General features: G+C 40.3%; 1 long non-coding RNA gene across 1 annotated transcript in view; it reads left to right on the top strand.

Annotated features, from left to right (window-relative positions):
- Positions 1–11216: 11216 nt before the first annotated feature.
- The window catches only part of LOC138839086 (uncharacterized), a 33518-nt gene continuing 19805 nt past the window's right edge, over positions 11217–24929 (top strand). The window contains exon 1 of the long non-coding RNA XR_011375836.1: positions 11217–11483. This is a non-coding gene — a long non-coding RNA (uncharacterized lncRNA). The remainder of the gene's footprint in view (positions 11484–24929) is intronic.

Here is a 24929-nt window from a genome sequence, read left to right as displayed (position 1 = left end):
AATTAATGTGACACAGAAAAAAAAATGGCAACTTCAGATGGCTGCCGGTTCTACATTTGTTTTCTTTGCAAGGTGACCATCCTGTCTGAATGACACTGTTGAAAAATGTTGGTAACCTGCCATTGCTGAAGGCTGGCGGGCTACCAAGGAAGCCATAGGCCAACATGGCAACATAGGCCCTGTGTTTGAAGCCAGGTCATGACCCCTACCAGAGGTGGGAGATCCTAAGAATCTCCTTCCTATTCATAGGAATACTGACGGAAGATTATGAATGGCAAGGTTGAATAGGTTGTTTCTGAATACTACTATATAAATAGAGTGATTTTAGGAGGCCAATGGATTTTAATGAATATTTTTTACATATTCAAAGAATAGTATTAATTACATGGACACAATAGTTTTGGAACAGTGGTTGATTTAATTAATAATTCATTAAGGATGAAAAAATAATATTAATTACATGGAGTGGCAACAGCCCTAGGGTCTATAGCTGAGCTCTCACATCATGCTTTCTCAGGAAGCTGAGATCTGAGGACCTAGGTTCCAAACTATCCCAGACACAAAAGGTCTCATGAGCCTATTATCTCCAATTCACCACTAAGAAACCTGAAGTGGAAGCTAGATGCTTGTCACTCATGTCTGTCATCCAAGCTATTCAGGAGGATGAGATCTGAGGATCATGGTTCAAAGCCAGCATGGGCAGGAAAGTCCTTGAGACACTTAGCTCCAATGGACCACCAGAAAAGCTGAAGTGGCATTTGGCTCAAGTGGTAGAGCACAAGACTTGAGCTGAAGAGCTCAAGGACAGCACCCAGGCCCAGACATCATCTTCTACAACAATAAAAAAAGGAAAGAAACAAACAAACAAACCTGAAGTAGAGGGCTGGGAATGTGTCTGAGGGATAGAGTGCTTTCCAAATATGAAACCCTGGGTTTGATTTCTCAGGACCACAACCCTAAAAAAAAAGCCTGAAGTGGCTCTATGGCTCAAGTAGGAAAGGGCTATACTTATACAAGAGACACTAAGTACAGTGTTCAGGTCCTGAGTTCAACCTCCAAGAATCGTGTATGTGCCTTTGCGCCCTCTCCCACGTGTGCGTACACACACACACACTCACACATACACAGACAAGAAGTGATGCTGTTACACAAAATGGTAAAGCACCAGGCTTTTGCACTGAGCTCATGGTCAGCACCCAGGCCCTGTGTTCAACCCCAAAACCTAGCCACCCAGGGCCCAACTAGGAGAGGTCATATGTTTCAAAACCTGATGAGGTTCACCAGCCCTAGATGACAGGAAGTTTTGTGATACCAGATATGTGCTTGGATTTTCCAAGCTTCCTGAAACCTAGGAGAGGCATCATAGGCCCATCATCACAGGAAATGAAACATTTCATTAGGTTCAATGCCCTACTTGTCCACCAGAAGATCTCTTGAATTATATTGAGCACTGTATCTGAACACTGGACTATAGTCTCATAAAACCAGGATAAGTGCACAGGACGTGGCCTGTCACAGATGGTGGCACATATGAAGGCTTCCTGTCAAACCAGAGCACTGGGGAGAGAGATAGTTTGGGGTACAAAGAGACCTATTTTCCTGAACTTCAGAGCCCATCCACACTCATCCTCACTATCTGACCTGGACGGAGTTGTTTGGTACACATTTGTACAGGACTGAGACCTTTTGTCTGCCTGTCCAGACAATGAGAGAGACTTTTTTCCAGCAGGCCTGGGATGCAGAGAAAACCTCAGGTTACACTGGGAACAGTGAGGGGAGCCCCGGAACATGCACTATCATGAAAACAGTCTCTGTTGTGAAATCATTTTATTGAATATGATGAATGCCATTCATCATAGCTACTCTGGAGCTTCACCTATAGGAATACATCCATATATACCAAAGACATGGAATTACAGGCTCTTTTTGAGGGGGCAGGTCTTGGGGTGGAACCATGAGCCAGGAACTTGTCCCTGAGCTCATTTTGCTCAAGGGTAGTGCATTAAGCTTGAGTCACATCCCACTTCTGGGTTTTTCTGTGATCTCTGAGAAATAAGTTTCATGGACTTTCCTAATCTGGCTGGAATCAAATTCAGATTCTCTACATCTCACCCTTTGAGGAGCTGGGATTACAGTGAGAAGCCACTGGCACCTTCTTTCTTTTCTTCTTCATTTTTAATCGGGACAATCAGACTTCTTAGCAGTCATTCCAATGGTTTGAATTTATAAATTAACTACCCAATGTTCTTTAGAACTGCTTTACCTGAGAAGGATTTTCTCTCCTCATCTTCTCCTCTGGGTCACATGTTTGAAGCCAAAAGTGAGAAATGAGTGTCACAGGATTTGGGAGCAAATGCCCACAGGACATGTCAATTCTGTCACTTAGCATTGAGCTGCAGTGAATTTGCTGTCTCAAGATGAGAAGACCAAAAGCTGGAGCTATCATACTGTCTGCATTACTCCTTTTGTCTATAATATAATCTAGTAATTATGAGTGTTGTGTGTCTACAACCTTAAGTATCTAGAACCCACTAGAAGCATCTTCATGTATCTCTTTTTCTGTAGTGCTTCTCGAGATTTAGACTAAGGGTTTGTGTGGAGGGATTCCTTGGTGTATCCCTGAGGAAAGCCTATTGATTCCCGTTTGGGAGATCTCCGTTCAAATTCAGCCTGTGCAAGAATTCTGTGAAACTTTTATCTCCAATAAACCACCAGAAAACCAGAAGTGGAACAGTGGTCCAGAAGGCAGAGTTCCAGCTTTGAGAGAGAAAGCCGAGAAGGAGACACAGGCCAGACCAGGCAGGAAAGCCTGGGAGGCACTTATGTCCAATTAATGACCAGATGGCTGAAAGTGGAGCTTGGCTGTGGTAAAGCCTCAGCTTTGGGAAAAACAGCTGAGGAATGCATTGGGCCCTGAGGTTAAGCCCTGGGATGTCCACAAAAAATTTTCAAAAAGAGAAGGCCAATTTTATGTATCAGTACCCTACCTACTTATGTCTGTATATTAACTCCCTGAATGCAGACCTTATACAGAGCTTCCCTTTTATTTACTGATTTATATTTCAGATATGCTCCTTTCATATATTGCATCATTCTTTTCATTTCAGGCCCATGGCTTTTCTCTTCCAGGGTTCCAGGCCTGTGTCCTTACATGATACATTGACGCTCTCAGGAGCCTTTATTTACATTTTGTTATGCGGCCAATGCAGGAACCATAACAAACTAGGCAGGGGAAAAGAAGACCAGGTTTCACAGAAGTATCCAGTATTCAGAAAATTAAACTTGGGTAGGTAAAATGGCAACATACTTTCCTAAAAACTACCATTAAGGAAAAGATAGGGAGCTGGGAATGTGGATTAATGAGAGAGTGCTTGTCTAGCATGTAAGAAGCCCTGGGTATGATTCTTCGGTAGTACATACACAGAATAAGCCACAATTGGGGCTGTGGCTCAAGTAGTAGAGTGCTACATACAGTGTCCAGGCCTTGAGTTCAACCCAAGAACTGGCAAAGAGATACCTAGGTAGAATGGTAGGTAGGTAGATAGATAGACATAGGATAGATAGATAGATAGATAGATAGATAGATAGATAGATAGATAGATAGATAGATAGATAGATAGATAGATAGATAGATAGATAGATAGATAGAAAGATGATAGATGAATCTGGTCTTGGATTTCAGGAGGAAAGAAGGGAACAATTCCCAGTCATTACGCCTTCTGCGGGTGCCAGGACACCAGCATTGCCTTCACACAACCAGAGAGCAAGAAGCCTCTCTCTTTCCTACTTCTCAGGCAGCCAAGGGCACCAGAGCCAATTGGTCAGAGCCAGGTTCTAACTCAGATGCTTGGAGAAAGAAGAGAAACAACCCTGACTCTAGTTGGTCTGGGGATTTGAATTAATTATGTGGAGAATGAAGGAAGGAGAAAGGACTGGCAGAGGTATAAGAAGGGCCTTCAAATCTGACAGCTGGAGAGTCAAAAACCCACTCCCTAAGACCAGAGAGCAGGGTTTTTCTACTCTGTTCCTCCCCTCTCCCCGACTAAACTGGCTCTATTGGTAACTTAAGATAGCTTGATTCTCCCTTCACTTGTGGGAAGAATGTTAATTAGTCATTGTTTGAAGAGGCTGAGAAAAGCCTGACCTTGGTGTAACTCTAACAAGTGTTTTAGGTTTCCTCCCATTGCTGGCATTGTCTGGAATATATGAAGTGGTTTTGCTGCTCACTTATCTGTTGAATGTGTACATTCTGCCTCCGAATCCTGTAGACCTGATCTCTGCACCTAGCCTGGCTTTTGAAACTGTTTTCTGTCCTTCAATTACAGTGTTACACTGGAGTTCTTTCTAGTAATGGGGCTAGGGTTTGGAGCCTGAGAACTTCATGTGAACCCAAGATGGGTCAATGTTTCTTTCCTGCTTCTATAGCTCAAGAATTCTAAGAACATTTAGAGTGCAAGTACATCTCATCACCAAGGGAAACACAGGAAGCTCTTGAACATCTGACCTTTCAGAAGTGGAAGTCAGAGTCTCATAGACTTTCCTGCCCTGGCTGGCTTCACCTTGTGATCCTCAAACCTCAGTCTCCTGAGCTAGGATGACAGGCCTGAACTACTGGTGCTCTGATAGGCTCAGAGCTGTAATGACCTTGACAGTACAAGTCAACTGCTATCACAATGGGCTTGGGGAGCATATTAAGCCTTTCAACATTGGACCTTTCAGAACCCTTTAGGACACAAGATTACAATGCTAGAGTCTGAGAGTCTGGGCATATGGATGTGTTACACTTGAACCTTAAGCTCTGACTCCAATTCTGGTATACATCAGTGTTCATTTTCCAAAGAATGATCTCATAATTAGCAAATGGGAAAAGTACCTGGATTAACCCTCACTTTTTCTCAATAATGTGTCTTGAACTCAAGCCTGGGCACTGTCCCTTAGCCCCTCAGGTCAAGACAAACACTCTACCACTTGAGTAATAGCACCACATGGGGTCTTTGGGTGGTTCACTGGAGATAAGAGTCTAACAGGCTTTCCTTGATTGGCTGTCTTTGAACTGTGGTCTTCAGCTCTCAGCCTCCTGAGAAGCTTGAGTTCCATTTGTGAGACACTGGCATCTGGTCTATTGTTTTTGACAGTACTGGGGCTTGATCTTAGGGCCTAGTTACTGTCTCTGAGCTCCTTTTTCTCAAGGCTAGCCACTTGAGCCACTCCACAGTTTCTACCTTTTTCTGAGTATGTGGCACTGAGGATTCAAACCCTGGCATTCATGCATGCTAAGCGAGCTCCTTACCACTAAGCCACATTTCTAGCTCCATGCTTTCAATTTTATCCCTCACTTGCCTATACTCAGGAAAAGCTTTCTGACTATAAATCATCTAAAGAAATCCCAATAGGAAGAAGTCCAAAAATTGGACAAAGCTCATACTTGGAAGAGACTCTAAACATGTGAAGACTGTGACAAATGCATCCATTTAATTATGAATTATGTTTCAACACTTAATAAAATATATATAAAATAAAATAATGAAAAATGAGTCAATGTCCTAAATTGTTGCATAGAATTTTATTATAAGTGTGCAAAATGCAATAAATATTATGTATATAATATGCTAAATACAATAATCAATTAATGAATCAAAGAAAAATAAAATACAAAATCAATAATAAAATCATAATATGAAATTGACATACATAAGTGTATATCATATGTTACACATATATAGAAATATTTTTTCAATTACAGGGCCTTCATTCAGGCCCTGGGAACTCTAGCCTGAATTTCTTTTCCTCAATGACAGTGAGCTTCGCCTTCACCCATGGTGTAAGTGTTACCTGGATGGTGAGCTCAAATCCTAGCAATGGCAGAAATACTGGCCCCAGTTTCGACAGTGACTTATTTTTTTTTAATGGAAGCAATCCTGTTTACTCAGTTCCATACTGAACATTAAAAAAAAAGCAGTGTAGAATTTTGTACAGCTATTCAGACATACTTTCCTTACCTCTAAAGTGCTTCTCTGAGAACTATATTGTTTCTCTTTTTTGTACTTTTTTATTGCAAAAATGTTTTACAGAGGGGTTACAGTTACAGGAGCAGGTTAATGAGTACGTTTCCAATTGAGCATTGTTGACTCCTCGTTTGTTTTCCCCCTACCATCCCTTGCCTCCCATCTCTACTACCTCACCCTGCCAAGGTCAGTGACTTAGTTTTTCATTTTTGGTTGGCACTGGATTTGAACTTAACTGTGGCAACTCTTCCCTCACATTGTTACAAGTTTACCAAGACACTGAGTTCAAATCCCAAGCTAGGAAAGAAAACTGGGAAAAATTCCAAACCAGGGAGCTTTATTTTTTTTTAATTTACTTAAATAATGTTTTTTCTTCTTCTTCTTTTTTTTTTTTACAACCATGGGGCTTGAACTCAGTTCGTTTAAACTTTGCCTCAGCTTGGATTTCCCATAGCTGACCCTGAGATCCTAGGCTGAGAGTTCTTGCAGGTAGAAAAAAAACCTGGAAAGCACTAAAAGTGGCGAGCTGTAGAGGGCTGGGGTTTTATGATTTTTTCTTTGGACGGTAACCATCTTGGGTCTGAATGACATGGCTGCAAGGTGGACCTGACCTGCCCTTGCTGATGGCTGGTGGGCTACCAGTGAAGCCATAGGCCAACCTGTCAACATATGCCCTGGGTTCAAATCCCAGTCCTGATACCAATGGCAGGGGATCACAAGAGACTCATTCCTATGCATAGGAATACTGATTAAAAGAGTAGTTCATGCATCGGTCTTGTCTAAAATTGGAGTCAATAATCCTAGAATGCTGATTGGTCTTAACGTTATTAAGCATGAAAAAGATAATATTCCTTCAATGGTGGGATAATAAATACCTAAGAATTGGTAGGAACGTAGTAGTTGTCATTCAATCATAGCTAGACGGCTCTGGCACTCTTTACCAATATATATTTATTTGTATACCACCGTCTGCCTATCCATGTATTGCTGTTTTGGCCAAACCTGGGGGTTGATCTCAGTGCTGGGCAAACACCTGACAGCTTCATTGTCTAGAGGCTGCCATGCTGAAACTCACCCATTCATGAATTGGGCCTGTTATACACCGAGTTCAGATCCTCACACTGCCAGACATGATGGAGAACACATCTAAAATCTAGATTTTATGTGATAGGATGTAAGCAATGTAATAAATGGTATAGATGTCATCAGAGTCAATAAAATAAATGGTAAATAAATGAATAAAACAATAAATAAAATGAATAACCACACCAAACACAATATGGACTGAACATCTGTATTGAAGTATAAATCCCATCGTTGAAATGTATATAAAGAGTATCTTTTCCAGTCATGAGGCTTGAATTCAGCCCCCCTACGAAGAGGGAATGGCGGGAGATCCTGAGATACTAATTTCTGGACCTAGGAAGAGTCATGGAATGAAATCGATCTCATCCTTGAATGAGTACTTCGTGCATTATGCAAGTAGGAAATGATAGGCAAGACTCATGGGGTATAGATTATTTGTAAAGGTGAGTTGATGAAGCATGACAATAATACTCACAGTCATGAAATGGAGGCATCAGGAAAGATCCAAGAATCAGTAGTCACACAGATTGGATTCCATCACAAGACACCATCAATCCTACTCTATAAAAATATATACTTATTTGCATACTACCTTCAGCTTATGGATGGGTGACTATTGTGCTCGCCACTCTCCCCCCAGGGGGGCTCAAACTTAGGTACTGGGAAGGCCTAGCTCCTTCGTTGCTAACAGGCTGGTGTGCTCATGTGGAACCATTCACCAATGGTGCCTGCTAGGCCTGAGTTCAGCCCTGCCAAAAGATTCATCTTGATGCCAGAAGCCAATCGTTGCACCTGTTTCATTTCCTGTGCAAGTACTGGGTCCCAGCTAGGATGGCGAATGCATGGGCCACCCTGTGGTCATGGAAATAAGTTGTTATCCATGTCAGCCCAGTTATACCTGTCATCATATACTCAAGAAAATACACAATACATTCATGAAAAGCATACAAAATAAAGACAATAAGTACACTCAATGCATGACGCAGTCCACACACGGATGTGAATATACATCCCATGTTTCTATGATGCATTGAGGACTATTTGGCCTCCCTAGGGCTCGATCTCAGTTCCTGGTAACAACCCAGCTCCTTACTGGTTCACAGTCTGTTGTGATCACGTGGACCCACTGTGCAATTGGGCCTCTTAAGCCCCGAGTTCGAGTCCCAGCACTGCCAAAAATTCACCCTGATGTGAGAAGATAGTTGTTGCACCTGTTTTCCTGTGCTGCACAAATTCTGGGTCTCTGCTAGATGGAGAAGGTATAGGCAACTCTATACTCATGGGAATAGGTTGTCATCCAATTCATCACATTTATATCTGTCAACCTATACTTAATAACATACACAATACATCAATGAATAAGACACAAAATAAAGAGAATGACTACACCAAACACAAGATGCCACCCACCCATGTTTGGAAATATAGATCCTCTGTTCAATTATGAATTAATGACTATATTGGCCCCCACCAGGGATCAATCTCAGGTCCCGGGAATGGCCTCGCTCCTTAGAGGCTCACAGGCTGGTATGCTTACCAAGACCCATTCACCAATTGGGCCTTCTAGGCTTTGAGATCAAATTCCAGCACTGCCAAAAGATTCATTCTGATGTGAAAAGCCTAGGGTTGCACATGTTTTCGTGTTCTGTGCATGTCCTGGCTGTCACTGAGGATGGAGAATGCTGTATAGGTAACTCTATAGCCATGAGAATAGTTTGTCATCCATATCAGCACAGTTATATCTGTCACCATACTCAATAAAATGCACAATACATCAATGAATAAGACACAAAATAAAAAGAATAACTACACTGAATGCAAGATGCATACCACACCTGTAGGTAAAGAGAGGTCCTATGTTTTAAAAAGGTGGGCTTGCTATTTTGTCCAGTGCTGGGCTTCAAATCAGGCCCTGGACCAGATCTGACATTCTAGTTTTCAAGGATGGTGAGCTTCCCCTTCCCCCAAAGTGCAACAGAGCTACCCACACCTGAGTTCAAATCCTAGCACTGACAAAAGATTCATCCTGATGTCAGAAGCCAGTTGTTGCACACGTTTACTTCTCCTGTGAAAGTCCTGGGTATCAACCAGGAAGGGGAATTCATAGACAACCCTATAACCATGGGAACCTTTTGTCATCCATTTCAGCACAGTTATACCTGTCACCATACTTAGTAAAATACACAATACCTCCATGATGTAGATACAAAATAAGGAGAAGTTCACTAAACACAATATGCTGTTGACACATGTATGTCAATATAGATTGTATGTTTAAATTATGAATTTATGACTATAGTGGACCACCTTGTGGCTCAATGTCACATCCTGGGACTGGTTTAGCTCCTTAGTTGCTCACAGGTTTGTGTGTTAACCTTGACTTATTGGCCAATTGGTCCTACTAGGTCCTGAGTTTAGATCCCAGCACTACCAACAAGTGGATCGTGGAGTAAGAAGCCAAGTGTGAAACTTGTTTTCCTTTTCTCTGAATATCCTGTGTGATCCTGAGAATCCTGGCATGGTGGAGAACATTTCTACAATTCTGGATGCTCTGTGACAGTATGTCATCAGTGAAAAAAACAGAATGGGTTTCATCTTAGCACAATCAATGGTAAATAAATGAATAAAACAAAAAATACAAGGAACAACCACACCAAACATGTATGGACTGAACATCTACTGGTAAGTATAAATCCTATCTTTACAATGTATATAATTAGTATGTTTTCCAGGGCTTGGGCTTGAATTCAGGACTAGTGAACAGGCCTGACTTTCTTATCTGCAAGTACGGTGTTCTTCCCATTCATCTACATTGCTGCAGATTTACCCACATCCTGAGTTCAAATCCAAAGCCTAGAAGAGTAAATGGCATGAATTGCAAGCGAGGGAGCATTTTTTTTTAATTTTACTTTTCTCAATATGGGCCTCATGCATGCAAGACAAACGTTCTACCACTGAGCTACCTTCCCAAGCCCATGTAATCAATGTTTTATGTGACATAATAGTCAATAAAATAAATGTTCAATGCATGAATAAAACAAAAAATTAAATAACTGCACTGAATGAAATATAGTCAACATATGTTTATAAATATAAATCATATATGTAAATTGTACATGACTAGGATGTTTTCTAGTGGTGGGTATCTATTTCAGGCCTAAAGAACAGACTTGAATTTCTTGACTTCAAGGAAACCAGCTTTCCCTTCCCACATAGTGCATCAGAATTACCAAGACCATGAGTTCCAAAACCATCCCTGGCAAAAAATGGCACCTTTATATGTGAGACCCAATTCTTAGTTATTTCATTATGCCTCCATTTTATTAATGTGATTGTTTAAATGCTCAATAAAATATGAACTAACATCAATCAGTGTCCTATAATATAATTGTGTATAATTTTATACTGGAATCATTCAAGAACTGCTCATTCAATCATGACACACATCACATTCCATTGGTAATCATATGGATAGGAATAAGTTTTTTGGATCTCCTGCCATTTGGAGGTGGCAGGACCAGGATATGAACTGTGGGCTACAGCTCATACCACTTAAACCCAAGGATAGGGAACTAACCTGTTTGTCCAAGAACATCAGCAAGACCGATGATTAAGCAGGCACCAGTGGCTCCCAGCAGTCCTCCTTGATACTTACAAGGCTGTGATTGGAGGATCATGGTTGAAGTTATCCTAGGCAGGAAAGTCCTTGAGACCCCTTTCCAACTTCAGTGACAACAAAGCCAGAAGTGCTGTGGCTGAACATTGGACGGCCAGCCTTAAGCAAAAGTAGCTCACAGACTGTGCCCAGATCCTGAGTTCAAGGTCCAGGACTAGCAACAAACAGACATACACAATAATCTGTGCAACCATCTGGTTAAAGCTGGTCACCCTCTTGTCTCCAACTGAATTGACATTCTTCCCTGGGAAAAGGGCTGGGGAGATGCTAACTTCTTGACTCTGCCCATGCTGTTTGCATCACAGGATTCCAGCCACACCCCCATTCTTTCATTGTTCTTTCTGACCAATGGGATACAAGAATTGTGGCCACCCCAACATTCCATGCTGCTTGGTAGAACTGGGATTCTCACTGTTAGTTTACACCACTACCAGCAGTTGAGGAAGGTGAGGTGTTTGAGTGGTGAGGATGAGACTCAAGTTGACTTCGGAGTATAGTAGGAAATTGAGAAGCCTGCCTGCACCCAAGCCGCTTTCCCCCTTTCCCAAGTTTCGAGATTTCAAATATCAGGCAATGTCCCCCTGCCAGCCCGATTAAAGCCCCAACCTGATACCTGGACCTGGTTCTCTACTTTGGGCCCATTTGTCCACAATACCACTGCCATCACTGCTCGCCCCACCTGGAGCAGCCTCCAGCAGCTTCTCCCAGCAGCACAGGTGAGTGGCTGCCCCCAAACCACCCCTACCGAGGTCAGACCCCCCCTGGGAGCACCATAACCCCTGCTTGTTTCCTCTCCCTGGCTCTGAGGAAACAACATTTTGTCTTGGGCATTTCTGAAACAGAGACTCAATATATGCTCTGGATGGGCTGGATCGAGGTTCTCGTATTTGTTACAGGTATGCTCTTCCAGGCCTGGTCCTCTGTAGTTGGGATGGTAGACATGTAGCAACATGCGCAGTCATCAATTTAGATGGCTTATCCCCAACTTTTAGTCCACAGTAGCCGATTCTTGACCATAGGTGAAGCTCTGGGTAGGGCGGCAACCATCAGACCTCATTTTCCTCACAGGACAGTTGTTAGGAAACTAGGGATTTATGCAGAGGGATCTCGGGAACACAGCTAGGCACAAAGGGAGCAGCCTTCAGATAAGATTCTCTGCAGTTCTATGAGCAAATGACAAGAAGATACCTGGAAAGGGCTCAGATGGGGCCTTTTATTAATCGTGGAACAGATGTGGGATTATGAAGCAAAACATGGCTCTCTTTCATCATTACCCTATCCCCATATGGAAGGGGATCCTTCATTCTGTGGAGTTTTGCAGCTGGTGAAACCGAGGCACAGAGAAACCAGGTGACCTACTTATGACTTCAACTTCACAGGAAGCTCAGCCTGACTTTGCTACCGTGCTCCCTAAGACAATGGTTGTTATTCAGTAGACTTCTGGTGGTAGGAAGTCCACTTCTTGTCAGTCGTGGGGCTTGAACTCTGTGTCTAGGCACTGTTCCCGAGCTCCTCAGCAAAAGGCTAGCACTCTACCACTTGATCACACAGCACCATTTCTGGTTTTCTGGTGGTTCTTTGGATATAAAAGTCTCACAGACGTTCCTGCCGGGGCTGGCTATGAACCATGATCCTCGTATCTCAGCCTCCTGTGTAGTTAGGATTAGAGCTCTAAGCCACCAGCAACCTTCTTAATTGTAATTGTGACTTTTTTTTTCTCCCTCTTTCACAAGAACTGGTTGAATGGGTGCTGGAGGAAGGGGTTGGGCATCCGCATGTGGCTAGAACCCAAGGTGACCCTCTCATTCTGGAGGTGGGCTGTAGTTCAGGTGCTGTCTTGCTCAGCCTGTTGAAACAGCTCCATGAGATAAGCCCCTCTGTGCCCTGGCTAGACCATGACAGTTCTTCATTGTCCATCCAGCCTTACTGGATTTATTGTATTGTATTGCTTTTGACATCATTTCTAGCACCTGGCCAAAATTATGATACATCGTTACTGAATAAAAATGTAATGCCATCTTAAGAAAGTCATTTAGGGCTCTGGGAAAGTGGCTTCCTGGTACAGTGATTGCCTATCATGCATGAAGCCCTGGGTTCAATTCCTCAGTAACACATAAAAAGAAAAATTCTGGAAGTGGTTCTGTGCCTCAAGTGGTAGAGTGCTAGTTTGAGCAAAAAAAAAAAAAAAAAAAAAAATCTCAGGAATAATTCCCTATCCCTGAGTTTAAGCCCCTGGACTGGCAAAACAAAAACAAAAAACAAAAAAACAAAACAAAACAATACAAAACAATACAAAAACATTTAGTTAGTAAAAGCAAAATAAAGAACCCATACTTGTAGTATATAATTGCTCCTTCCATATTGACACTTGACAATAGTCCCTAATTCATGTACTTATATTAGGATACTGTGTTGAAAAAAGTTTTGTTCATTGTCACAGCTATTAATGCCAGGAATGTGCTTAGATGTCAGGTGAAGATTAATTCTGGAAATTCAACCATTCCAGGATTTTGTGTCATCACTGCTAATCACGAAGAGAAGGGTAGTCTAAGTGTGACTTTTAAACCTTTTGGTCAGTTATGGCACCAAAAAGGCAGGGCTAATTAAATGTTGTGAGAGAAGATAAAGAATAACTGCAGATATAAGGAATAAATGATAGTAACTAAGGTATAACAGAAACTGTTCTAAAGAACCATTTTTGGTTATTGAAGAACTTGTTGTCAACTAGGCTTTTCCTCATTGTCTTTAGCATTCTAAATCTCTTAGTCTCGTTCTTAATCTCTGTGTGATAAATCTCCTCTTTGCTGTTCTTTCATAGGTGATCTCCTTTGCTTTCTAAAAATCACAGTCTTTCTATATTTCTCTATGAACATTTCCTGATACTAAATTCACCCACACAGATGTCAGAGGATGCTAGTGTAAGGGTGCCTTAGCTCATGAGTCATTAATGTAACAAAATGGAAATGGAGGACATATTTATTGCTATCTCAATTTTAGAAAAGCTGCAATGTCATCATTTGGTTAAAATTTCCATTTATTGTCAACACAGTGTCATTCAGTGCACATAAATGCAAATATGAGCCAGGTGCTGGTTGTTTACACCTGTAATCCTAACCACTCAGGAGGTTGAGAACAGAGGATTGTGGTTCAAAGTCAGCCTGCTCAGAAAAGTCCATGAGACACTAATCTTCAGTTTACCACCAGAAATCCAGAAGTGGTGCTGTAACTAAAGTGGTAATGCACTCAAGTTGAACTGAAGAGCTGAGGAACATTGCCCAGGATCAGAGTTCAAGCCCTAAAACCAATAAAAAAGGTGAAATATGACTTTAAGTTTCCCCAAAAGGAACGAAAATATCAATAATCTTCCCAAGCAATACAAATAATTTCAAAATGATTCAGTGCACCTAATTTTGCTGAGTAATGTTATGGATTATTTGTTGGACATATTCTCTAAAAACAAATCGTTTAACTAGGGATACAGGTGGACTCATTGAAACAATGAGATGTACAAGTCGTAACGTTGAAAAAAGAACTTTACAACTTTGGTGGGAGGGGAAAGACCAAGAGGGGGGAGGGGATAATACAGGAAGGGATGAGATGGGGAAACAAAGAGGAGGAAACAATGCTTGATTAAAAAAGTACTTGTTCTCTTGCCAATGTAATTGTAACTCCTCTGAACGGTATGCTCACAATAAAAAAAGAAAAAATTGTCAAATATTAGCTTTAAAATAAACTTCATCTAATATTTCATGTTTGAAAAGAGAAATCTACACAGTTGATGTCACTTGGCTTTCTTATTATCTTAATTCAAAGCCAACCCTGGCAGGAGAGTCTGTCAAACTCTTGTCTGTGATTACACAGCAAAAAGCCAGAAGTGGAGTTTTGGTTCAAGCAGTAGAATACTAGATTTGGGGGCTGGTGGGCAGGAAAGAAAACTGTTCAGAGACAGGGTCCAGCCTCTGGGTTCAAGCCCCAGAACCAACACAAACTTAACAAACAAGCAAACAAAAAAAACGCAGGTATTTCATTGAAACCCTCCTTAAAGGAGTAGTGATCTGAGAAGAGGCTCCTTTTCCTGATCATACTCACGAGATGCTTCTTTGGAATCCTTCTTGTTTTGGAGAACTCAGGACTGAATTAAAGGAATTGATAAATGACTCCTGAAACAAGAAAATCATCTCAGGGGTGAAATATACATCGATAAGTCTTTAAAACCTCCATGTATTTGTTTCTGTGAAGTAGAGCTTTTATTTGGGGGGGAGGTTCAGTCATGGGCCTGAATTCTGGGCCTGGGCACTCTCCCTCACCTCTTCAACTCAAGGCTAGCCCTCTAACAATAGAGCCACAGAACCACTTCTGGCTTATTTTTGCTTATGTGGTGTTGAGGAACCGAACCCAGGCCTCATGCATGCAAGGCAATCGCTCGACCACTGAGCCACCTTCCCAGTCCCTGGAGTGAAACATGTTTAAAACAACGTTATTTCCTTTTGTTCTATGCTAGCCTTCAAATGGCTCATTATTTCTTTTTTTAAATTTATTTTTTATTGTGCAAATATTGTACAGAGGGGTTAAAATTACATGGGCAAGATAATGACTACATTTCTTATCAAACATTGTAGCCTCCTCCTTTGATTCCCCTTCCCATCACTTCCCAGCCTCTGCCACCCCCTACCTAATCCTCCCCCATCCTCGAACCAAAGTTGTAGAGTTCGCTTTCGACATGACAACTTGTACTTCTCATTGTTGAAATGGGTCCACATTTATCCTTATTTAAACGATTTTTTCCCTTTCCCCTCCACAAATTATACCAACATCAAATACAGTGAAAGCAGGATTTATACTGTAGGGGAAGGACATACAAACAACAATGAAATAATCTTATAAATACCTTAGAAACAAATGCATGAAAGAAAAAAAACATTTATATAAATATCTTACGGTTCATTTTCCTAACATCATATTATCTGACCTTTTCTGCTTGACTTTTCTTCTTGCTTTGATTGTCTCTGTTGAGAAATCTAAGTTTATTCTAATTGGTTTCCCTTTATGGGTGATTAATCTTTTCTCCTTGACATCTTTAAGCATCTTTTCCTGGGTCTGAGTTGATCCTGTGTGGATTATAATGTGACAGTGGGATGTCCTATTCTGGTCTGGTCTATTTGGAGTTCTAAAAGCTTCTTGTATCTGAAGAGCCCTATTTTTTTGCATGTTTGGGAAGTGCTCTGCTAGGATCCTGTTAACAAATTTCCTAGACCATTAACTTCTGTTTCTAGGTGCTCCTCTACACCCATTATCCTTAGTTTAGGCCTTCTGATGGTGTCTTCCAAGTGTTGGATAGATCTATCATATTTCTTGGACTTGTCTTGGATTGTTGTATGTTCTTTCTCTATAATATCTAGGCTGTCTTCAATCCCCGAGATTCGATCTTCTGCATGGTTTAACCTGCTGTCACGACTTTCTACTTTGTTTTTTATTTCTTTTCCTTCTAATTGGTCAGATTTGATGGCTTCAAATTCTTTGTTGAAACTTTCTTTTAGATCTTGAATGAATTTCTTTACTTCCTTAATTTGGTGTTCAGTTTTTATTCTCAAATCACTTAGTTGATTGATTATGGTTTCCTAGGACTGCCATTCATTCTGTTGGATTCCTTTCAGCATTCCCTTTTTGGTCTCCCTGACTTCTTTCAGCTCTTTGTTAATGGATCCCATGAACGCTTTTAGTGATCTTCGTGTATTTTCATCCTGCCCTCTCAATTCCTGTATTACTCTTGGCTTGGCTTCCTCATGTTCTTGCCAGTGCTGTAATTTTCTTTGAGTTTTCTCATCCTGCTCACGCCATTCCTGCCTTTGTCTTTGAGTATTCTCAAGCTGCTCATGCAAAACTTGTATCAGTTTTTTAGTAGCTCCCTCACGCTCATGATTTTCCTGTATAAGCGTTTGGATTGCCACCTCTCTCTCCCTATCAGGCTCATAGAGAGTCCTTTGTGGGTTTTCAATCTTTTCTTGCATTGACCTTTTGTTTGCCTCCATTGACCTTTTGTTTGCCTCCTGTCTCTCCCTATCACATTCATACAGAGTCCTTTGTATGTTTTCAATCTTTTCCTTTATTATGTTTTCCAGCAGTGTTTGTAGAACTATTTGGGAACTCTCCTCTGGATTTTTCATTATCTGTTCTGTCCCTGATTATCATGAGTGGCAGTGGAGATACCGGGACTTGCCATTTTTCTTGTGGTTTTCCGGCTTACTCTGCCCATTTGGGATGAAAATAACACCATTTGTGTGCTAGAACACTAATTTAAGGCAAGCATCAACCAAAGTCTTTATTTGCACAGTCAATACTCTGCAGATACAATCTAGTTCAACAGATACATCTATTCAACATCAAACAACTATATATTAATGGGCTACGAATAGCAAAGAAGAATTTGGTAAGCTAGAAATTATTAGGGTTAGGGAGAGATGTGGGTAAAAAATAGGAATAGAGTGATGTGTGAAGGCACAGGGAGAGTTAACGTAAGTCCTAATCTCAAAGCAGGAACTAGGTTGGATAGGATGAAAGTAGAGAGAGAGTAAAAGAAGGAGAAAGAGAAATGAAAAAAAAGAGACCAGAAAAAATAGAAAAGTAAAAATTAAAAATATTATGCAGAAATGAAAACAATCTATTTAGAGAAAAACATGAATATGAGAGAGAGGAGGGAAATAAAGGAGATGTGAAAATTTTTAAAATAAAATTACTTAAAATATTATATAGCTATAAAGAGGTAGTACTGCTATTAAGGAATTTAAGTCTAAGAGGTTTTGAATTGAGTAATAAATTTGTGGATTAAGTGTGTACACAACAACGTAGGATAAGGTCTAATAATCGACTACAGGTTTGCCTTAGGATGTGCAGAACAACAATAAAGTCACATAAAGAAGAACGAAAGACAAGAAAATGTGAAAAGGATAAGAAAGAAAGAAAAAAGATCAGAAGTTCAGTAGAGCTAAAAAAAAACAAAAAGTAATTAAAAAAAGAAAAAATAGAAAGAGAGAAAAACACACACACACGCATACACCGAAAATAAAAATTATAAGAGAAAAAAACTTACTAGAAAACATTTTTTTGAAAAAAGCTAAAAATTAAATATTAAAAAAAGTTTTAGAAAAAAAATTGGGGGGGGAACATACTGTACAGAGGGGTTACAATTACATGGGCAAGATAATGGGTATATTTCTTATCAAGCATTGCACTCTCTTCCTTTCTTTAGCCTTCACATCCCTTCCCAGCCTGCCCTCGCCCACCCCCACCCTATCCTTCCCACCCCACCAAAGTTGTAAAGTTCGTTTTTGACATGACTACTTGTACTGTTCATTGTTGCAACGGGACCACTTGTATACTTAAACGACTTGTTTTTCACTTTCTCCTCCACAAAGTATACCGACATCAAATATAGTGAAAGTAGGGGTTATATTGTGAGGGAAGGACATACAAATCAACAAATAATTATCATATAAATGCGTTAGAAACAAATGCTTTAAAGAAAAAAAAAACATTTAAATACATAGCTAAGGGTTCATTTTCCTAACATCACATTATCTGACCTTTTCTGCTTGACTCATACATATACTAGATATTGCAAATAAGGGAAACCATGGGACCTATGTTTCTTTGGCTTGGCTTACTTCACTTAATATAAATTTTTCCAAGACTTTCCATTTCCTACCAAATGGGGCAATGTCATTCTTTCTGATGGAGGCATAGAATTCCACTGTGTATATATACCATAGTTTCTTGATCCATTCATCTACTGAGGGGCATCTGGTTTGGTTCCATATCTTAGCTATGGTAAATAATGCTGCAATAAACAAAGTTGTGCTGGTAGATATAGTGTGGTCTTGTTTGTAAATATTTGGGTAAATGCCCAAAAGTGGGATTGATGGGTGATAGGAGAGCTCTATGTGAAGTCTTTTGAGGAACCTCCATATTGCTTTCCAAAGTGGTTGAACAAGTTTACACTACCATCAACAAGGAAGTAAGGTTCCCTTCTGTTCACATCCCCTCCAGCATCTGTTGTTATTAGAGTTCTTGATTTTTGCCATTCTAAATGGGGTGAGGTGGTATTTCAATGTTATTTGATTTGCATTTCTTTTATGTGTAGGGAGGTTGAGCATTTCTTCATGTGTCTATTGGCCATCCTACTATCTTCTTCAGAGAAGTTTCTCTTTAAACTTTTGGCCCACTTTTTTATAAGGCAGTTGTTTCTTTGAGGATTTGTTGTTGGCAGATTTAATTTTTTGAGTTCCAAGTATATTTTAGAAGGAGACCCTAGTCCATTTTATGGCTAGTTAATATCTTCTCCCAATCTGTGTGCTTCCTATTGATCTTGCTAGCTATGTCCTTTGCCATGCAGAAGTTCTGCAACTTCATGAAATCCCATTTGTCCAACCTTTCTTTGATTCGTTGTCTTTCTATTAAGAAAATTTCGGCCTGAGCCAAGGAGACTTAGGGTTTCTCCTATTCCATCCTGTAATGTTTTCAGAGTGTCTGCTTTGACTTCGAGGTCTTTGATCCATTTGTAGTTGATTCTGGTGCAGGGTGATATATAAGGATCTTTCTGTAGTTTTCTAGAAGTAGTTAACCAATTTTGCCAGCACCATTTAGTGAAGAGGCTGTCTTTCTTCCATTCTCTTTTTTAGCTCCCTTATCGAAGATTAGATGGCTATAGGTCTGTAGGTTCACTTCTGGGTTTTCAATTCTATTCCATTGGTTCTGAGGTCTGTTCGTGTGCCAGTACCAAGCTGTTTTGATTACTATGGCTTTATAGTAGAGTTTGAAATTTGGTATTGATGTTCTTCCAGCAGCGTTCTTACCATTGAGGAGCGTTTTTGCTATTCGGGGTCTTTTATTGTTCCATATGAATTTTTGGATTGCCTCTTCTATTTACTTGAAGAATGACATTGGAATTTTGATAGGTATGGCATTGAATTTGTAAATAGCCTTGGAAAGTATTGCCATTTTCACGATGTTAATCTTTCCATCTAGGAGCATGGGAGGTTTTGCCATTTTCTATGTTCTGTTTTGATTTCCTTTTTCAAGGTTTTAAAGTTTTCATCATAGTGGTCCTTCACTTCTTTGGTTATGTTAATTCCTAGGTATGTTATTTTTTGTGGGGCTATTACAATTGGAGTTGCTTTCCTAATTTCAGCCACACATTTCTAATTGTTGGCATACAGAATAGCCATTGATTTGCGGGCATTAATTTTATACCTTGTTACTTTGCCAAAGTTTTCAATCAGCTTGATTAAATTGGGAGTGAAGTCTATGGGATTCTTTAGCTACAAGATCATGCCATCTGCAAAGAGGGAGAGTTTTATTTCTTCTTTCCCTATTTGGATCCCCTTAATGTCTGCATCTTGTCTTATTGCTGTAGCTAGGCATTGTAATACTAGATTGAGGAGAAGTGGAGAGAGTGGACATCCTTGTCTTGTTCCTGAGTTAAGAGGAAATGGCTTTAGTTTTTCACCTTTAAGTATAATGCTGGCTGTAGGTTTGTCATATACAGCCTTTACTGTATTGAGAATTGTTCCATGGATTCCTAATTTTTCCAAAACCTTCATCATAAATGGTTGTTGGATCTTGTCGAATGCTTTTCTGCATCTATTTAGATAACCATGTGGTTCTTATTCTTGCTCCTGTTGATGTGATGAATAATATTAATTGATTTGCGTATATTGAACCAGCTTTGCATCCCTGAAATGAATCCTGTTTGATCGTGGTGTATGATTTTTTGAATGAATTGTTGAAGTTGATTGTCCAAAATTGTGTTGAGAAGTTTTGCATCAATGTTCATCAAGGAAATGGGTTCATAGTTTTCTTTCTTTTATGAGTCCCTGTCTGGTTTGGGGATGAAGGTTATGATGGCTTCATAAAATGTGTTCTGTAGTGAACTTTCTCTTTGAATTTCATTGAATAGTTGGAGGATCATTGGTGTGAGCTTTGCTATGAAGGAGGAAAAAAAAATTTATAAAAGGTGCAAAAATACTGAATTTTTTTTTGGGGGGGGAGAGGTGGGAAAAATCCTGTATCTCCCTTTTGTTCATAACCAGCCTCTTGTTGCATTCTTTGGTCTCCTTGTGGTGTTTGAATTTCCTGTGGCTTAGTTGGTTCATTAAGTCTGTTTTTTTGAACCGGCAGATAAATGCTCACCTTAACCCAGGTTTTTGTGATCCTCTTCCCAGGCTAGTTCAATGAGAGGGAGATCTACTTTGAGTTTCACAAAAGAGGGAGATGGCTTTTTCCTGAAGTTTGGAGATGCTGTGATGAGGCTAGGTTCTGGGTAGAGTTGAGGCCTTTCAGCAAACAGTAGCTTTTCCCGGGGGTTAGTTTGTGAGAAACTCACAGAGCCCAGACAGGAGCCACTCTGAGGGTTTATGTTTAATAAATTTAAATTGATTGTCAAGGCTGCTAAAGGGAGGGGCAGCCTCTGGCTCTGATTATCCAGCAAAGAAAGCCATTCCTGAGGCTGGCGCCTGAGCTGGGTGACTTTTCCCTGGGTGGAGCCGAGTCTGTCAGGTCACTTTAGTCTCTAGTTTTCATCCAATGCCTGAGTTTGAGCTAGCAGCTACGCCGAGCTTTTTCAGTATCGAAGATGGAGATCTCCGGTACTGGGGGGTGTGGCCTTCCCTCCTCTGCTCCCCGAGAAGGAGTGAGGATGTTAGGCCTCTACTCACACAGCGTCTTGGTTCCTGGGTTGTCTCTGGTCCGCGAAGTACAGGATGAAGATGTCTGTTCCTTGTCAGTTCTTGCTGGTGTTGTGTAGAATCTGCTTGCCCACCATGTCTGGCTCCTTCGTACTGGACTTTCTCTGTTATAGGTATGGTGGGTATGGCCGCCGCTGCCACAGCTCCTGCAGCAGTGGCATCTCCTGGCAAGTGCTCCGATCTGTCTCCTTGCCTGGATTTTTCCTCTCTGGTCTAACACTTTTTCCTGTGATGGAACACTTAGTGTGATTCTCTGGCTTAGGACTGTTCACTGGAACTCTAAATCTGTGTTCTATGTGAGAGCTTGTTTAGGCTTCAGCTTCTACTCCACCATCTTCCCGGAACTTCCCAGGAAATTATTTCTTTCTGTAGTACGCTCAACTAGAAATTTACAGAAAACTTATGTATGAGTAAAAACACACTCGAAAAAGTCAGGGACAGTGTTTTCTTCAAGCCTTCAGATTCTTTTCTTTTTTTAATTTTTTTTTTATTGTAAAGACACTATACAGATGGTTACAGTTACAAGAGCAAGGTAATGAGTACACTTCCTATTGAGTATTGTTACCCCTTCCATTGTTTTCCCCCTACCATCCCTTCACTCCCTACCTTCCCTGAAGTTCTTTTTTTTTTAAATTGTGGTTAAGTGATTACATAATTTCCTAAATTTCACAGAATTGTGGAATATTAATGCTCATATAAAGTCACAAGTTCATTCTAACTTTCCTGGAGCAAATTGTCTATCACAATCTATAACATAAAACAGTGTACACTATCCACCATACATGTGATCAGCAGCATCGGGACTTTTAGTAGTGGTTCGACCAGATGAGTGGGAGTTCCTTGTTTCTTAAGTCTTGTTAATTTTGTAATATCACCAAACATTTTGGATTTAGCATCCACTTATCAGGGAGACCATATATCGTTTGTCTTTACTCTTGGCTTACCTCGCTCAACATGATTCCTTCTAGCTCCATCCATTTCCCTGCAAATGCCATTATTTTGTCATTTTCTAATGGCTGCATAATATTCCATTGTTTATAGATACCACAATTTTTGGATCCATTCATCTGTGGTGGGGCATCTGGATGGTTTCCATATCCTAGCTATTGAGAAGAGTGCTGCAATGAACATGGAGGTGCATGTGTCCTTGTATATTGGTTCCTGTTGTTCAGGGTAGATGCCTAGAAGTGGTATGACTAGGTCATAAGGGAGGTCCAATTTTAGTTTTCTAAGTACCCTCCAGCCTGCTTTCCAAAGTGGTGGTATAACTGTACATTCCCACCAGCAGTGTAGTAGGGTTCCTCTTCCTCCACATCCCCTACAGCATTTGTTGTTCGCTGATTTGTGGATGTGAGACATTCTGACTGGGGTAAGGTGGTATCTCAGGGTTGTCTTTATTTGCATTTCCTTCACCACCAGGGATGATGAACATTTTGTCATGTGTTTCTTTGCAATTTTTATTTCTTGATCTGAAAAGTCTCTCTTTAGTTCCCTTGCCCATTTAGTAATTGGTTTGTTAGGCTTGGGAGGGATTAGTTTCTTGAGTTCCCTGTATATACTGGATGTTAACCCCTTGTCTGATATATTGCTGGTAAATATTTTTTCCCAATTAGTTGGTTGTCTTTCTAGCTTGGTTGTGATAAATTTAGCTGTGCAGAAGCTTTTTATTTTAAGGTAGTCCCATTTGTCGAGTCTCTCTCCAATTTGTTGTGTCCCTGGGACTCTGTTCAGGAAAGTCCTTCCTGTGCCTATTAGTTCAAGTGTCTATCCTACTCTGTCCTGCAGTGGTTTTAGAGATTCAAGATTAATGTTAAGGTCTTTAATACATTTTGAGTTGATGTTGGTGCATGGTAATCGTCTGGGGTCCACTTTTAGCTTTCTGCATGTGTCCACCCAGTTCTCCCAGCACCAATGGTTGAAGAGGCTGTGTTTCTTCCATTGTATGTCTTTGGTTCCTTTGTCAAATGTCAGCTGACTGTAGGCATGTGAATTTATTTCTGGATCTTCTATTCCATTCTATTGGTCTTCAGGTTTGTTTTTGTGCCAGTACCATGCTGTCTTTGTTATTATGGCTCTATAGTAGAGTTTGAAGGAAGGCATGGACATCCCTCCCATGTTGTCTTTATTCCCTAGAATTGTTTTGGCTACTCTAGGTATTTTGTGGTTCCATATGAATTTTTGGACTGTTTTCTGTATTTCAGAGATGTACATCATTGGGATTTTAATAGGAATTGCATTGAATTTGTATATTAATTTGGGCAGTATTGCCATTTTCACTATATTGTCGGCCTATCAAAGAGCAAGGGAGGTCTTTCCATTTCCTACAGTCTTCTGCAATTTTGTTCTTTTACTTTTTATAGTTTTCATTAAATAGTTCTTTTACATCTTTGGTTAGGTTAATTCCTAAATATTTTATTTTTTCGGCGGTCATTGTGAATGTGATTGCTCCCTTTATTTCCCTCTCTTCTTTACATTGTCAGTGTACAGGAAGGCAACTGATTATTGTGGGTTTATTTTTTATCCTGCTACTTTGCCGAAGTGATTTATGATTTAAAGAGTTTGGGGATGGAATTTTTGGGATCCTGAAGGTATAGTATCATGTCGTCTGCAAAAAGTGATAGTTTAACTTCTTCTTTCCCTATGCGGATACCTTTAATGTCTTTTTCTTGCCTTATTGCCCTGGCTAAGAGTTCCAGGACTATATTGAAGAGGAGTAGAGACAGTGGGCATTCTTGCATTGTTCCTGATTTTAGAAGAATTGATTGTAGCTTTTCCCCATTCAGTATAATATTGGTTATTGGTCTGTCATAAATGGCTTTCATTGTTTTAAGAAATGTTTCTTCTATTACTATTTTCTCCAGAGCTTTTAGCATGAATGAATGTTGAATTTTATCAAAGGCCTTTTCTGCATCTGTGGAGATAATCATGTGGCTCTGTTGATGTGTTGGATTACATTTATTGACACGTATTTTTAACCATCCCTCCATCTCTGGGATGAAGCCTACCTGGTCATAGTGTATGATTTTTTATGTGTTTCTGGATTCTGTTATCTAGAATCTTGTTAAGAATCTTTGTGTCAGTGTTCATCAAGGAAATTGGCCTGTAATTCTCCTTTTTGGTTGGGTCTTTGCCTGGTTTGGGGATGAGTTTGGGACAGCTCCCTCCTTCTCTGTTTCTCTGAAGAGCTTGAGGAATATGGCTATTAGTTCTTCTTTAAAGGTCTTATAGAATTCTGCTGAGTCCATCTGGTCCTGGGCTTTTTATTTTTTAATATTATTTTATTTTATTTGAGAACATACTGTACAGAGGGGCTATAATTACATGGGCAGGATAATGCATACATTTCTTACCAAGCATTGCAGCCTCCTCCTTTGTTTACCCTTCACCTCCCTTCCCAGCCTCCCCCTCCCCCCACCCAATTAT

This window comes from Dipodomys merriami, unplaced genomic scaffold (genome assembly GCF_024711535.1).
Source record: "Dipodomys merriami isolate MVZ:Mamm:240054 unplaced genomic scaffold, mDipMer1.0.p SCAF_292, whole genome shotgun sequence".
Lineage (NCBI taxonomy): Eukaryota > Metazoa > Chordata > Mammalia > Rodentia > Heteromyidae > Dipodomys > Dipodomys merriami.
This window is presented reverse-complemented; position numbering and strand designations above follow the sequence as displayed.